The following is a 14,167-nucleotide window of genomic DNA, read 5'->3' as shown; positions in this document are numbered from 1 at the left end:
CTGTAGGTTGGTATCCTGGTAAAGTTCATCCATGGTAGAGATGAAGTGGTCTAGGGATGAAAGAATGAGATCACTGGTCTCGTAGAGGATATCAGGGTATCTGCCTATACTCTGGGTTCTCCTCTCAGGAAGGAAATCATAGTTAGGACTTTAGTCCTGTCAGTGCTGTATGTCTTAGGTTTTAACTGGAAGAGTAGACTGCAGGAATTTTTAAAATGCCTGTAAATTTTGCGGTTACCAGAGAATGTTTCAGGTAGTGACACCTGTGGTTCAGGTTGCAACTCTGGTTGAGAGCTTTCCTTGGTGATGGTATTCTTTATGATATCTCGTAATGTTTGGTTCTCCAGATGCAGTTCCCTTAAGCCTTGACCAAGCTGATCAACACGTTGAGATAGGCTGTAAATGACTTGAGTTAAATCTACTGGATCCATGGTTTGAGGCTTAGTAATATGTAATGACTTGGTTAGGATGGATCACAGCGGTAGATCTGGTCATATAATTTGTATCACTGCTGCCTCTGTATTCCTTGAGGGAATGAGGAGTACAGAATTAGGCAGCGAGTGATTTTGTTAGAGGTAAGGAAATTGATAACAATACAGCAATACTAGTGTCTGTTGTTCAGAGATGATAATTGTTAACTAGCTTTTAGTTGATGCTCTTCTAAATTTTGACTGGATATGGTAAAATACAGGGTAAGTCTTGCAGTAGTATGCCCCTTTAAGAATTGGCTGTCAAGGGCTATGTGAGCAGAATCAAGGTGTGTGAGCTCAATGTATAAACTGTAATGCACAAGCTGCATTGGTTATAACTGGATGACGGCTAGAGAACCGCTTAATAACAGGAGCAGTTACAGTCTGACTGGAAGCAAGTACTTGTACAGAGCCGCGTCTCATCTTAGGCCCTACTCCCTTCTCCTTTAAAAGGTTCCACTCAGCTGCAAACAAGTGCTTAGTAATTTGTTAGTCAGACTAACCTGGAGCTGAGCTGGAGCAGGACGCTTACACTGCATCTTAGAGCAGATGGATTACAACTTGTCTTTCCCCCAAGGGTGCAATATAGTACTAAGAAGGAATCATCCTCATTATAGTGAACCTCTGGATTTCTAAAGAAGCAAGGTGCCGTAGTTACTTTCAGCCCACCAGTGTTTCAAGTACGTAACAGACCGTTTCCTGTTTATTCCCTACACTTCCACTGCTGGATATCTACCTTACCTCGTTGAACTTACATAGCTTTGTTCAAGCCTGTGATCACTTATACTCCGGAATTGGACACTGGTGTTCATTATAGAGGTAATCACTCTTTTTTTTATCTATAATGCCTTTATTTATTGCACCATTAAGTATTCTCCTTATTTCCTTTTGAATTTTAAAGATAGGGTTATTATCTAAACTTTGATAAGTGTTAGGGTCACTGAGCTGAGCATTAATTTCTTGAATGTAATAATCTTTTTCGAGTACTACTGTAGCTCCGCCCTTGTCCGCTCTTTTTATGACAATATTACGTTTTTTAATTGATTCAATGGCCTTAAACTCATCCCTAGATAAATTGTGAGACTTAGCTGTCTTAGTCTTATTTTTAATTTGTGTTATCTTAGTATGTAATGTATGTAATGACTAGTCTTGAGACTTTCTCTAAGTTAGTAATGTCAGACATCAATACACAAATTAAAAATAAGTCTACGACAGCTAAGTCTCACAATTTATCTAGGGATGAGTTTAAGGCCATTGAATCAACTAAAAAACGTAATCAGTCATAGTAGTCATAAAAAGAGCGGACAAGGGCGGAGCTACAGTGGTACTTGAAAAAGATTATTACATTCAAGAAATTAATGTTTAGCTAAGTGACCCTAACACTTATCAGATTTTAGATAATAACCCTATCTTTAAAATTCAAAAGGAAATAATGAGAATACTTGGTGCAATAAATAAAGGCATTATAGATAAAAAAAAAAGAGTGATTACCTCTATAATGAACACCCTAGAACACCAGTGTTTTATACTGTACCTAAGGTGCATAAGAATCTACAAGAACCCCCTGGGTGTCCCATTGTGTCCAATGTTGAATCAGTATTCACTAATATAGCTCAATTTTTAGACAAGGTATTACAACCGTATGTGGAGAAAATGACATCTTATATTAAAGACACAGGTGATTTTATACAAAAATTATTTACAATTGCATTTGACAATACTAAACATATTTTGTTTAGTCTAGACGTTAAAAGTCTTTATACATCAATTAAGCACGAAAGTGGAATGGGGTAATCTGCCTATTATTATCTAGTGGTACTCAATATAATGCTGCACAAATAGATTTATTTGAGGAACTATTGAGGATTGTATTATATTATAACTATTTCCTGTTCAGAGATACATGGTATGTACAAAAGAAAGGGACAGCCATGGGGTCTAACGTTGCCCCATCATATGCCAACCTTTACATTAGTCATTTTGAGTAAAAAAGTGTATACAGTAATAATCTGTTTTTACAGTATGGAGCCACATGGTGTCGTTTCATCAACAATGTATTTGGCATATGGTGGGGCAATGAAGACTCATTGAAACAATTTGTTAATGAACATAATCAGGAGGTCAATGACCTAGAGTTCACTTTAGTGGCTAGTGAGGAAAGAATGGCATTTTTGGACACTGTCATATACAAGGAGGGTACTTAATTAAAAATTGATCTCCATCGTAAGGATACAGATCGTAATACCCTGCTTCGATATTACAGTTTTCATAATCAAAGATTAAAAAATTCCCTCCCAAGGAGTCAATTGATGAGGGTTAATAGAATTAGTCAGTGATAAGTCCTTGAGAGATTTACGACTTAAGGAAATGGGTGAGAAATTCCTTGAAAGAGGATACCCTGAGGAATTGGTTGCGAGAGAAACCCTTAAAATAAAAAATAATTCCAATGCAAAGAATAAGGATAAACACGTTGATGAATGTAGCCTTATCTTTATATCACAATTTAATGACCATAGTGAAAAAATATCTAACATTATAAGGAGGCATTGGCATGTTATTCAAACTTGTAATAAAAGTATAGACATACTACAGAAAACCCCTATCATGGCACACAGGAGAGTTAAGAATTTGAGTGATATTTTGGTACAGTCAGACATGGGTTCTAAACGTATTAGTAAAACTAGATACATCGCTGACTCAGGATGTTACCCATGCCTAAACTGTAGCAATTGCCATTCTGTTATTAAGGGAGGTGAATTTGTTCACCCAAGGAGTGGTCACAAATTTAAATTAAAATCTTATTATACTTGAAATTCCGTATTCGTGGTCTATATGATAAAATGTCCATGCTCCAAAATTTATATAGGGGAAATGGCACAAAAGATGAGGGAGAGATTGAACCAACATAAATCTAACATTAGGATGGGTGACCTCCAAGCCCCTGTAGCATGTCATTTTTTGGAATGTGGCCACCAAATTAATCAAATTGGGTGTCAAATTATTGATCATATGGATATACCTAGAGGAGGAGGTGATAGAGAACGCCTCCTGAAACAAAAGGAGGCGTACTGGATCCATAAATTGGACTCTATGTATCCTAATGGATTAAACAGAAAATTAGATCTATCTTCCTCTAGGTGTACAAAATTATATGGGTTTCTTCTCACAACCGCTCCAAATCTCTGTGTGTATATATTGGTTTTATTATAATATGTATGACATTGTATTTAGTTTATTGTCACTTTTTAATATTTGTAATATTTTTCTATGCCATTGAGTGTTCATGTACACTTAATGAAACCCACATTTTTTTCTTTCATAATTTAGAAAGAGAATGCATTTTTAAACATCTTTCTAATTTACTTCTATTATCTAATTTGTTTTATTCTCTTGATATTCTTTGCTGAAAAGCATATCTAGATATGCTCAGTAGCTGCTGATTGGTTGCTGCACATAGAAGCCTCATGTGATTGGCTCACCCATGTGCATTGCTTTTTCTTCAAATAAGGATATCTAAAAAATGAAGCAAAATAAATAATAGAAGTAAATTGCAATGTTGTTTAAATTTGTATGTTCTATCTGAATCATGAAAGAAAGATTTTGAGTTTAGTGGCCCTTTAATTGTGCGCTCCTTGTATCTATATAGAGATAGAATTTGCTAAAAATTATTGTATCCATAACTGTTATATCCTCTAGATGGCAGTGCTATTACTGCCTGCATATGAAATGCTTAAAGGAAGGATGTGTTAAAAATGCTGTATTGTGATTGGTTAGTTAAACCTTTAAGTAGAGGTACAGGTGCACTGTTCAGTATGCATGATTAAGGGACTGCGTTCCCTAAACGTCACATAACTTTCCGTGCATGTGTATTCAATAAAGGACACTTTATTCATTGAAAGGTGCTGAGGATTATTATTCTTGTGCATATATAACTATCTAGGTATCCATCCTTTGTTGATGGAGCATTGATGCAATACTGGGAGCCAGCTACAGGCATCTATAACTATCTAGGTATCCATCCTTTGTTGAAGCAGCACTGATGCACTACCTAGGTATGCTTTTCAACAAAGGATGCCAAGAGAATGAAGCAAAGTAGATAATAGGAGTCTATTGAAAAGTTGTTTAAAATTACATACTCTATCTGAATAATTAAAGTTTATTTTTTTATTTACTGTCCCTTTAATGCCACACAATTTGTTTATTTAAGCACAGAGTAAAAAAATTGCTGTAAGTGCTTCTCACGTCCACGGAGACAATGGGGTTTGGAGATGCGTGCTCAGGCAGCTGTAGTTCCTGACATCAGCCAGCTCAACATGATGGGAGGTGGAGTCCAGGTAAATATGGAGTAGCTAATGTAATGACATGGCTTTATAGTTAAATTATAGCCCGCAAAGCTTGCAATCTACTTTGCATTTTCATGAAAGTTGCAAATCCCAGCTTTTTATTTAATTTCCATGTACTGCTTACCTATACTTAATTTGCAGTCTTATAAATGGATTTATGTTACAGGAACCACTATTGGGCTTCACGTTAGTCTTGGTGACCTCCTTAGGCCTCAAAAAGGAAACTGAATTAGCCCCTGGGACCTGGCTGCAATACCCTAAAGGTAAGAGTCAAACTCCCTTTCACACTCTATTTCTGTCACAATGTGTGTCCTTCTCTCATGCTCTCTGGGTCACAGAGTTCAGAGTATGAGAGAGAGTGACATAGATAGACGATATTGAGTGACACTCTACCTCACCCTGTCACTCTCTCTCACACTGTGTCACAGAGAGTGTGACACAGTTTGTGAAAGAGAAAATGACAGTGACAAAGAAAGTGTCTGTTCTCCTCTCTCACAATCATGTCAGATAGTATTCACTGTTTCTCACAATCTCTGTGCCACTCATTCTCACACTTATTGTCAGTTTACCATCCCCCAGGGCTTCTTGGTTCCCTTCTGTCAGTGACTTCCCCCCCTCACTAATCTCCCCCTATGTTCCCTGTCAGTATAGCACCTCACAGGCCCCTGTCAGTATAGCACCTCACAGGCCCCTGTCAGTATAGCACCTCACAGGCCCCTGTCAGTATAGCACCTCACATGCCCCTGTCAGTATAGCACCTCACAGGCCCCTGTCAGTATAGCACCTCACATGCCCCTGTCAGTATAGTACCTCCCAGGCCCCTGTCAGTATAGTACCTCCCAGGCCCCTGTCAGTATAGCACCTCACATGCCCCTGTCAGTATAGTACCTCCCAGGCCCCTGTCAGTATAGCACCTCACAGGCCCCTGTCAGTATAGCACCTCACAGGCCCCTCTGTCAGTATAGCACCTCACAGGCCCCTGTCAGTATAGCACCTCACAGGCCCCTGTCAGTATAGCACCTCACAGGCCTCTGTCAGTATAGCACCTCACAGGCCCCTGTCAGTATAGCACCTCACAGGCCCCTGTCAGTATAGCACCTCACAGGCCCCTGTCAGTATAGCACCTCACAGGCCCCTGTCAGTATAACACCTCACAGGCCCCTGTCAGTATAGCACCTCACAGGCCTCTGTCAGTATAGCACCTCACAGGCCCCTGTCAGTATAGCACCTCACAGGCCTCTGTCAGTATAGCACCTCACAGGCCCCTGTCAGTATAGCACCTCACAGGCCCCTGTCAGTCACTTCTCCCCTGACAAATCTCTCCTCTGTCTCTTCCCTCCCTCATGTTCCTTGTTTGTATACCGTCCCCAGACCCTTGTCTCCCATCTGTAAGTGACTTACCTCCTTCCCTGTGTTTTCTGTTAGCAGACCATCCTCTAGGGCCTCTTTCTCCCCTCTCAGTGTTTTTGCCCCTCTCTAATATTCCCTCTATTTAGTGCCCTCCAATGTTTCTTGTCAGTATACTCTCTGGGGCACCTATTTCCTCTTTGTCACCCACTTTCACCGTTGCTAATCTCCCCTCCAATTAGGTTCACTGTTAGTATATCCTTCTCTACCTGTACTACCTCCCGGGGCCCCTCTCTACCCTTCGCTCATTCAATACAAGTATTCTATCGGACAAAATGCCTGTCTGTAGTCCTCCTTTCAGTTTATTTATTCAGGGACTTTAGAGCATGTAAGGAGTGTTTTGTTTCTAACCCTTTTTTCCCCCCAGGGCTACTCCTTAAAGTGAAAAGCAACCCTAGCGTTTCACAAACGATAGGATTGACTATTAAAACAAAAAAAGGGGACTTTCATTCATGAAGTATAAAATATTTGTTTCAAGCGATCTGAGCTGCTACAGCATCACACGACAGATTGCTGTTTTGCTGAGAGGTGGCGTTTTCACCTCTTAAAATAAATCCATTTATAAGACTGCAAATTAAGTATAGGTAAGAAGTACATGGAAATTAAATAAAAAGATGGGATTTGCAACTTTCATGAAAATGCAAAGTAGATTGCAAGCTTCGTGGGCTATAATTTAACTATAAAGCCATGTCATTACATTAGCTGCTCCATATTTACCTGGACTCCAACTCCCATCATGTTGAGCTGGCTGATGTCAGGAACTACAGCTGCCTGATGACGCATCTCCAAACCCCATCGTCTCCGTGGACGTGAGAAGCACTTACAGCAAAGTTTTTACACTGTGATTAAGTAAACAAATTGTGTGGCATTAAAGGAACAGTAAATACACAATTAAACTTGAATTATTCAGACAGAGCATGTCATTTTAAACAACTTTTCAATAGACTCCTATTATCTACTTTGCTTCATTCTCTTGGCATCCTTTGTTGAAAACCATACCTAGGTAGTGCAGCGATGCACTGATATGAGCTAGATTTTGGTTGTTATCTGCAAATATAATTATAAATGCCTGTAGCTGGCTCCCAGTAGTGCATCAATGCTCCTTCAATAAAGGATGGATATCTATATAATTGAGCAAATTGGATCATCAAAAAAAAATAATTGTATTTTGGGTCTCATGTCTCTTTACTTTTAGAGTTTGATGTCACTTATAAAGATAGAAAAAAAGGTAGTTGGAGCTGACATAGAAACACCAGTTCATAAACAGAATGATCAACTAAAAAATAGGCTCAGAAAAAAAAGACCCTTGGGGTAGCACTCATATAGAAAGAACCTGGAAGATTTGCATCTTAAAATACATACACTGTACCTAATCTCTCTGTTACATTTACAGATCCCTTAGAAGCCTTTTGGCAGCCACCAGTGGGAACTACAGAGTGCTAATTGAGCATGGGAAATGTTATTACAAGGAATAAAGTATTAGCATTTGAGAGGATTTCTGAGTGTGCACTAAACCACTATGCACAGTGTGAGGACAGACTTAAAACTTTGTTTGTACAGTGTGTGCCTGAGTCAGACAGCATTGCAGAGGAGGTATGACTTACTTAGTAAATGTTTTTTATTTCTTTGTGCAATTTCAGATTGTAACTTTAGTGTGGTAGTAGTTGTATGGTGGGGCCAGAGGTCCATAAAAACACATTTTGTTAGCAGCAGTGTATTTATGATTATTTGACAATGCTGTAGAAATTCTATATTTAAAGCCATGCAGAAATGTTCCCTCCTCAATACACAAATGGTAGGAGCCCTTTTGGCAGATATGCGTTTTTTTAAAATTAATATATATATATATATATATATATATTAACAGGGCTCAAAATTTCAGGTCCTAAGCTACTAGCCAGGCCAAAAATGTTACTCGCCACTTCTGACCCCGCCCACTGCATACCCAGGCCACGCCCACTAACCCGCCCATTGCATACTTACGTCACGCCCACTAATTCAACCCTTCTTTTCATATGTTTAGACAGTGCAGTAACTTTATTTTTATTGTATTTGATAACAACAAATAATTACATACATAGGATAAATCAACAATGAAAAAAAAATAACAGCAACGGCAACTTTGGTTTCTGGGGAAGACAACAGCTGGATGAATAAAGGCAGCTATTAAATTAAGAATTCAAAAAAGAAGTTTATCTGCTCACAATTAAACTTACAAAACTTAGCATGAAGAATCAACAAGATTTAACACAAAACCTGGCATGTCAATTTTGTCACATAAAGTGGAATATCAGACATGTTTCTGAAAACGCAAAGTAGCACTTGCTTAATTGTTAACCTCTTCATTGCCACTGATTAAAATACAGAAATGGCAATGAAGAGGTGTTACTAAAACACATAAACAGGCTTTTCTTTAGAAGATAATTTACAGGAAGGTAAAAACCCCATTTTGTTCTAGTAATATGCGCTCACCATATTCTTTTACACTTGCATTTAACCCCTAGGCTATCAGAGATGACTGCACAGCTGCCAAAAGCTTGTTTTATGGAATGACAACTACAAGGGTGCTGTCTCTTTAAAGGGAACTTAAACACACGGCAGAGTTATAAATCTTAACAAACTCCGGGAGAGAGGGAGGGGGGAGAGAGGGAGTGGGGGAGACAGGCTCAGTGAAAGCAGTGAGCAGTCTGAATTATTTGAATAACTTGCTGTATTATCTGCATATACTTATTCCTGGAGATTTATTCAATAAAATAATTGTTTTATTTTCAGACACCTACATTACATATATAAAACAAATATTTTATTGGATAAATCTCCAGGCATAAGTATATGCCATTGCCACATGTGTTATTCAGACTCACTGTTTTCACTTCGACTGAGCCTCTCTCTCCCCCTCCCCGGCCCGGAGCTTGTTTAGATTTATAACCTGTGACCCTGCTGCAGACAGAAGCAGTGTAGTCAGATCGCTGCCTTATCCTGCCCGTAGTGCTAGTTATTCTTACTTGCCTCCAGCTTCCTGCTCGTCTGCAAGCAACCTCGACCACATGTCCCCACTCTTCTATGCCCCGCAGTGCTGCCTCTAACTGCTGTGTGCGCATGACCTCCATCTGCCTAGCTATATGCTAGACCAGCTCAGGCCAGAACATGTGACATGTGATGTCACTCACTTACCGGCTTTTTCCGTTGTCTTTACACAGCACGATCATCCTGATGTGATCTGTCTGGTCTTAGATCATGAAAGCTCAGCAGAGTTGACCCGACCCCACTAAGTCAAACTCCTCTCCACCGGCACCACCGCACATGTGATTGCGCCCCCCCCCAGTCCGGAATGCAAAGCCAAACTAAAAATATATCTAATAAAATTTATATTACAATTTTTTTTTTTTGCAGCTTACTGCTTGCCACTGATGTACTTTATAGTAAAGACGCATTCGCACAGCCGCATAACCCCGGGCACTGCAAGCACCCAGCCCTCATGACAGTAAAACCCAGGGACCCTAAACAAGCAGCTGCCCCTGCTCACTAGCATTGCGTCCCCATAGACGTCTGCCTGACTCCCCCCAGCAGTGATCCTGCTGCCCCAGTACCAACCTCTGTCCCAGCCTCTATCCGTGCGCAGCCTTTATCAGCCTCTGCAGCTTAGCCTGTAAACCCTACGATCACCGGTCCGGTCCAGACTCCAGTCCACTCGCTCATGACAATTTGAATTGGCCGCGCTCAGCCTTGTATCCAGACCCGACAGTGAAGTGGGCGTGACCCGGCTCGCCCCCAACCCCAATCAACAAACTTGAAGGGTGATGTGAGGGTCGGATGGCAGGGGGAAGGACAGGTCTGGAGGGACTATTAGACTCAGTGGCGGCTCTCTAATTAGGCGGCTTGCTTCAGAGACTCGCCACAGTGTCTGAGACACAAAGTTAATAAGTTAATGAGCCAGATCTGCAGCGCCACGAACTAAAAGCAAGGATGGAAAAAACTAACTCGCCACTGCATAAATTTCACTCGCCAATTGCGAGTTGGCGAGTGGAATTTTTGAGCCTTGTATTATATATATATATATATATATATATATATATATATATATATATTACATTCCAGTTTACTGCCCCTTTATGCAAGTACTTTCCAGATGCAAGGAGGCATTTTTTCTAAGATTTTTACAACTGCATAAAATGTTATACTCTCAGACTAAGATTGCTCAGTGTTTGAAATTAGACAGGTTTACACTACAGCTGACTTAATTTTGAAATACATATAAACAAGCCTAAATCCTGCATTTAACCAGATCTAATGGTATGAGTACCACAGCTTATGGTTCCACCAAGACCATATAGAGTACATCATTTTCAAAATCCATAAGTACAGCTGACAGATGGGAACATTTGTACACTATATTTCAAGTTCTGCTCTTGGTTGGGGAAAATGGGGGGACGACGACATATGTCAACCTTTTAAAAGTACTTCTCTTCATTTAGCCATCTACCCAGATCATTAATGTACAATTTTGAATTCACAGAATTATTTTTGTTTGTACATTTACAAATATGATTCTTTAAAAAGTGATCTCTTAATTTCTGCCATTTTTTTTATCATTCATGTCACACACTGTTGATTTAGGGGATGCAATGTGCAGAAATGTTACTTCCTGTGAGTGTTTCTGTGGGTGTCTGTGTTTATGTCTTTGTTCTTTTGCTTGTGTCTCTAGGAGTGTGTATGTATTTTTTTCTGTGGGTCTCTCTGTGAGGGTGGATGTGTATGTCTTTGTGCATTTTCTGTGGATGTCTGTGAGGGTGTGTGCGTATGTCTTTGTGCTTTTTCTATGGGTGTCTCTTTGAGGGTGTGTGTATGTATGTCTGTGTATTTTATCTGGATGCCTCTGTGAGGGTGGGTGTGTATGTCTCTGTGTTTTCTGTGGATATCTCTGTGAGGGTGGGTGTGTGATGTATGTTTGTCTGTGTTTTCTGTGGATGTCTCTGTGAGGGTGTGTGTTTTCTGTGGGTGTCTCTGTGAGGGTGTGCGTATGTCTGTGCATTTTCTGTGGGTGTCTCTGTGAGAGTGTGTGTATGTCTTTGTGTGTTTTCTGTGGATGTCTCAGTGAGGGTGTATATGTATGTCTTTCTGTGTTTTATGTGGTTGTCTGTGTGTGTGTTTTTGTGTGTTTTCTGTGGGTGTGTGTGTATGTCTGTGTGTTTTCTGAGGCTGTCTCTGTCGGTGTTTCCTTGGGTGTATGTGCAAGTTTGAGTTTGTGTGTGTGTGTGTGTGTCCATTGTCTGTTCCTTTTTTAGGACATGTTGACCTTACTACTGATTATTCACATATTTCTACAGACTTTGAGACTAATGAGACCTTTCTGGAAGTCACCAATCCACCATTTAACCTTTAAATTATTGTTTAAGCAGTTCAGGCCCTTCCTTTCAGCAAATGCATGCTGTTGTCATCATTTAGTTGACATCTTCCTTGACAAAAAGATAATCAGAACTCCATATTTTGTTTTGTAAATCTCCTTTTTTGACAAAACTGTAGTCTACCTCATTATTTGTCAGGTCAATATAAACAAGTGCTGTGTGTCTGTGTCTGAGTGTGTTTGTGTGTTTCTTTGCGTGTCTGCTAGAGTGTCTATATGTGAATCCTTATGTGTGAGTTTGTGTGTTCAGTGTATGATTGTGTCTTTGTGTTTCTGTGTTTGTGTGTTACTACCTACTTTACAACATTTGCAAGTTTGACTACACTTAAGAATAAAGTGCATATACGTTTTAGTCACTTGGTCAACAATTGCACATGTCAAGGGTGGGGGGGCCCTGATCAATGGTTAAATCAGGGGCCCCAAAATTTCTAGTGGCGGCCCTGGCCATAGAATTCCTCGACCCGTTGCATAGACTTTAACAGCTGATTTTGGGAGGTCGAGCCTCTTGCACATGCGCAGTGAGTGCCACACACCTCCAACAGCTGATGGCACGTCACCGGAAAGGACGTGGGTCCGGAATTTTTATAAGTGGAGACAAAATTTAGAACACCGGCTCCTAAGCTTTTTTATTCCTGCTTCTTAAATAAAGATATCAAGAGAACGAAGAAAAATTGATAATAGGAGTAAATTAGAAAGTTGCTTAAAATGACATGCTCTTTCTGAATAATAAAATAAAACAATGTGGGTTTAGTATCCCTTTAAGCTCTCTGATCAGATACAAGATGGTAGAATCACATTCATTGCTACCTAACAAAATTGTTGCAAAAATTGTGATGCAGCTGATTCAAATAAATGTATGCATCTCTTGATTCTTTAGTAATTTAACATTGGTGGGACTGGAGACAACTCTTAGGTTTCGATGAGCTAAAGTTCTCTGCTCAGGCGAGATGATCTAAGAAGTCTCATCAGTACGATGAGGGCCCCCCCCCCCCCCCCAAATCATTTTGGAAACTCAAATTTTAAAGGTATAGGAAACCCAAAATGTTTTTTACATGGTTTAGATAGAGCATGAAATTTACTTCAATCATCTATTTTTCGTTGTTCTCTTGGTATCTTTTGTTGAAAAGCAGGGACATAAGCACAGGAGCTTACACATGTTTGGAGCACTATATAGCAGCAGTTTCACAAAATAATGTTATCCAGTTGCAAGAGCACTAGTTGGCAGCAAATTCCTGCCATTTAGTTATCCAGATACCTAATTAACAAAGAATACCATGGCAATGTAGAAGATTTGCTAATAGAAGTAAACTGGATTTTTTTTTTCATAAATTGTATGCTCTGTCTCAATCCCAAAAGAAACTTTTCGGGTTTCATATCCCTTTAAGAGATGTTTTATCTCACTTTGCAGGGTTCTGTTTGTGGATGAGATATACAATATAAGGTCTAAAATCCATTCCAAAGGTTGAACTATGCTCAGTGTTTCCCTTTCCATTATGTGGCGTGTGGCATTTTCTAGACCTGGTAATATTCTATACAGAGATTTCATAGATCAGAATGCAAACTCCTTTACATCTATCCATAACTAGCCACAGCAAAGTGGGCTATGAACATGGATTCCACTAGGCTTTTCAAGGGTTGTATACTTGAACTGCTTGCAATTTGCAAAAAAAAAAACAACTTTTGAAAGCACATTTCTTTTATATAAGCTGGGAATCTATATATCATATTCATTGTACTACTCTTCTATAAAACTTACAGCTTTATTATTTTTTGTAATATCATATAAACCGCTGAATTCCTAAAGTGACTGTAAATATAGTTATTAATGTTGCATAATTCTGCACTGTGTTCAGAATTATGTAACATTAACCTAGTGGTAGCTGTAAAAAAATAAAGCAAATTATAGATTTAAGCCCCCAAAAGTTTACTTACCTTACCTTAATTGCGGTTCTCTTCTGCTCCTCTGTTTTGTTTTAGCGCAAAATGAGCTCGCTGTCTAATCACAGCACGCTCAATGGCGCTGTTGATCTAAATATAGCGCACTTGATAAAGCGTCTTAAAGCACTACATTTAGAGAGCACTACATTTAGTTCAACTGCGTCATTCAGAGGCATATGGAACTACTTCAAGGGGGTAGACTATGCACTAAGTTTCCCCGCACAGTACAAAGACAAACATGACACCCCTTATTTGAAAGCAGCAGTCCTGCTCTTTCAAATGAGTGATCTTGTGTCTGTCATGCTGCCAGCTCATTGTTATAACAATGACAAATACCTCACAGAATTGGTTCTATTTTGGGAGTTCTGGCGATTTTTAAGAGGCTTTTATTACCCCTCACCATAGAAATATATCATAATATCACTCATTTTAAAGAGTAAGCTCCCACAATTAAAATAAGGGGTTTTGTGTATTTATAGCTATCAAGTGATATAGTTGTATAGTCATAGTAATAATGATAACCTATATAGTTATTAATGTTGCATAATTCTGCACTGTGTTCAGAATTATGTAACATTAACCTAGTGGTAGCTGTAAAAAAATAA

This window comes from Bombina bombina, chromosome 1, assembly GCF_027579735.1.
Source record: "Bombina bombina isolate aBomBom1 chromosome 1, aBomBom1.pri, whole genome shotgun sequence".
NCBI classification, from domain to species: Eukaryota; Metazoa; Chordata; class Amphibia; order Anura; family Bombinatoridae; genus Bombina; species Bombina bombina.
This window is presented reverse-complemented; position numbering follows the sequence as displayed.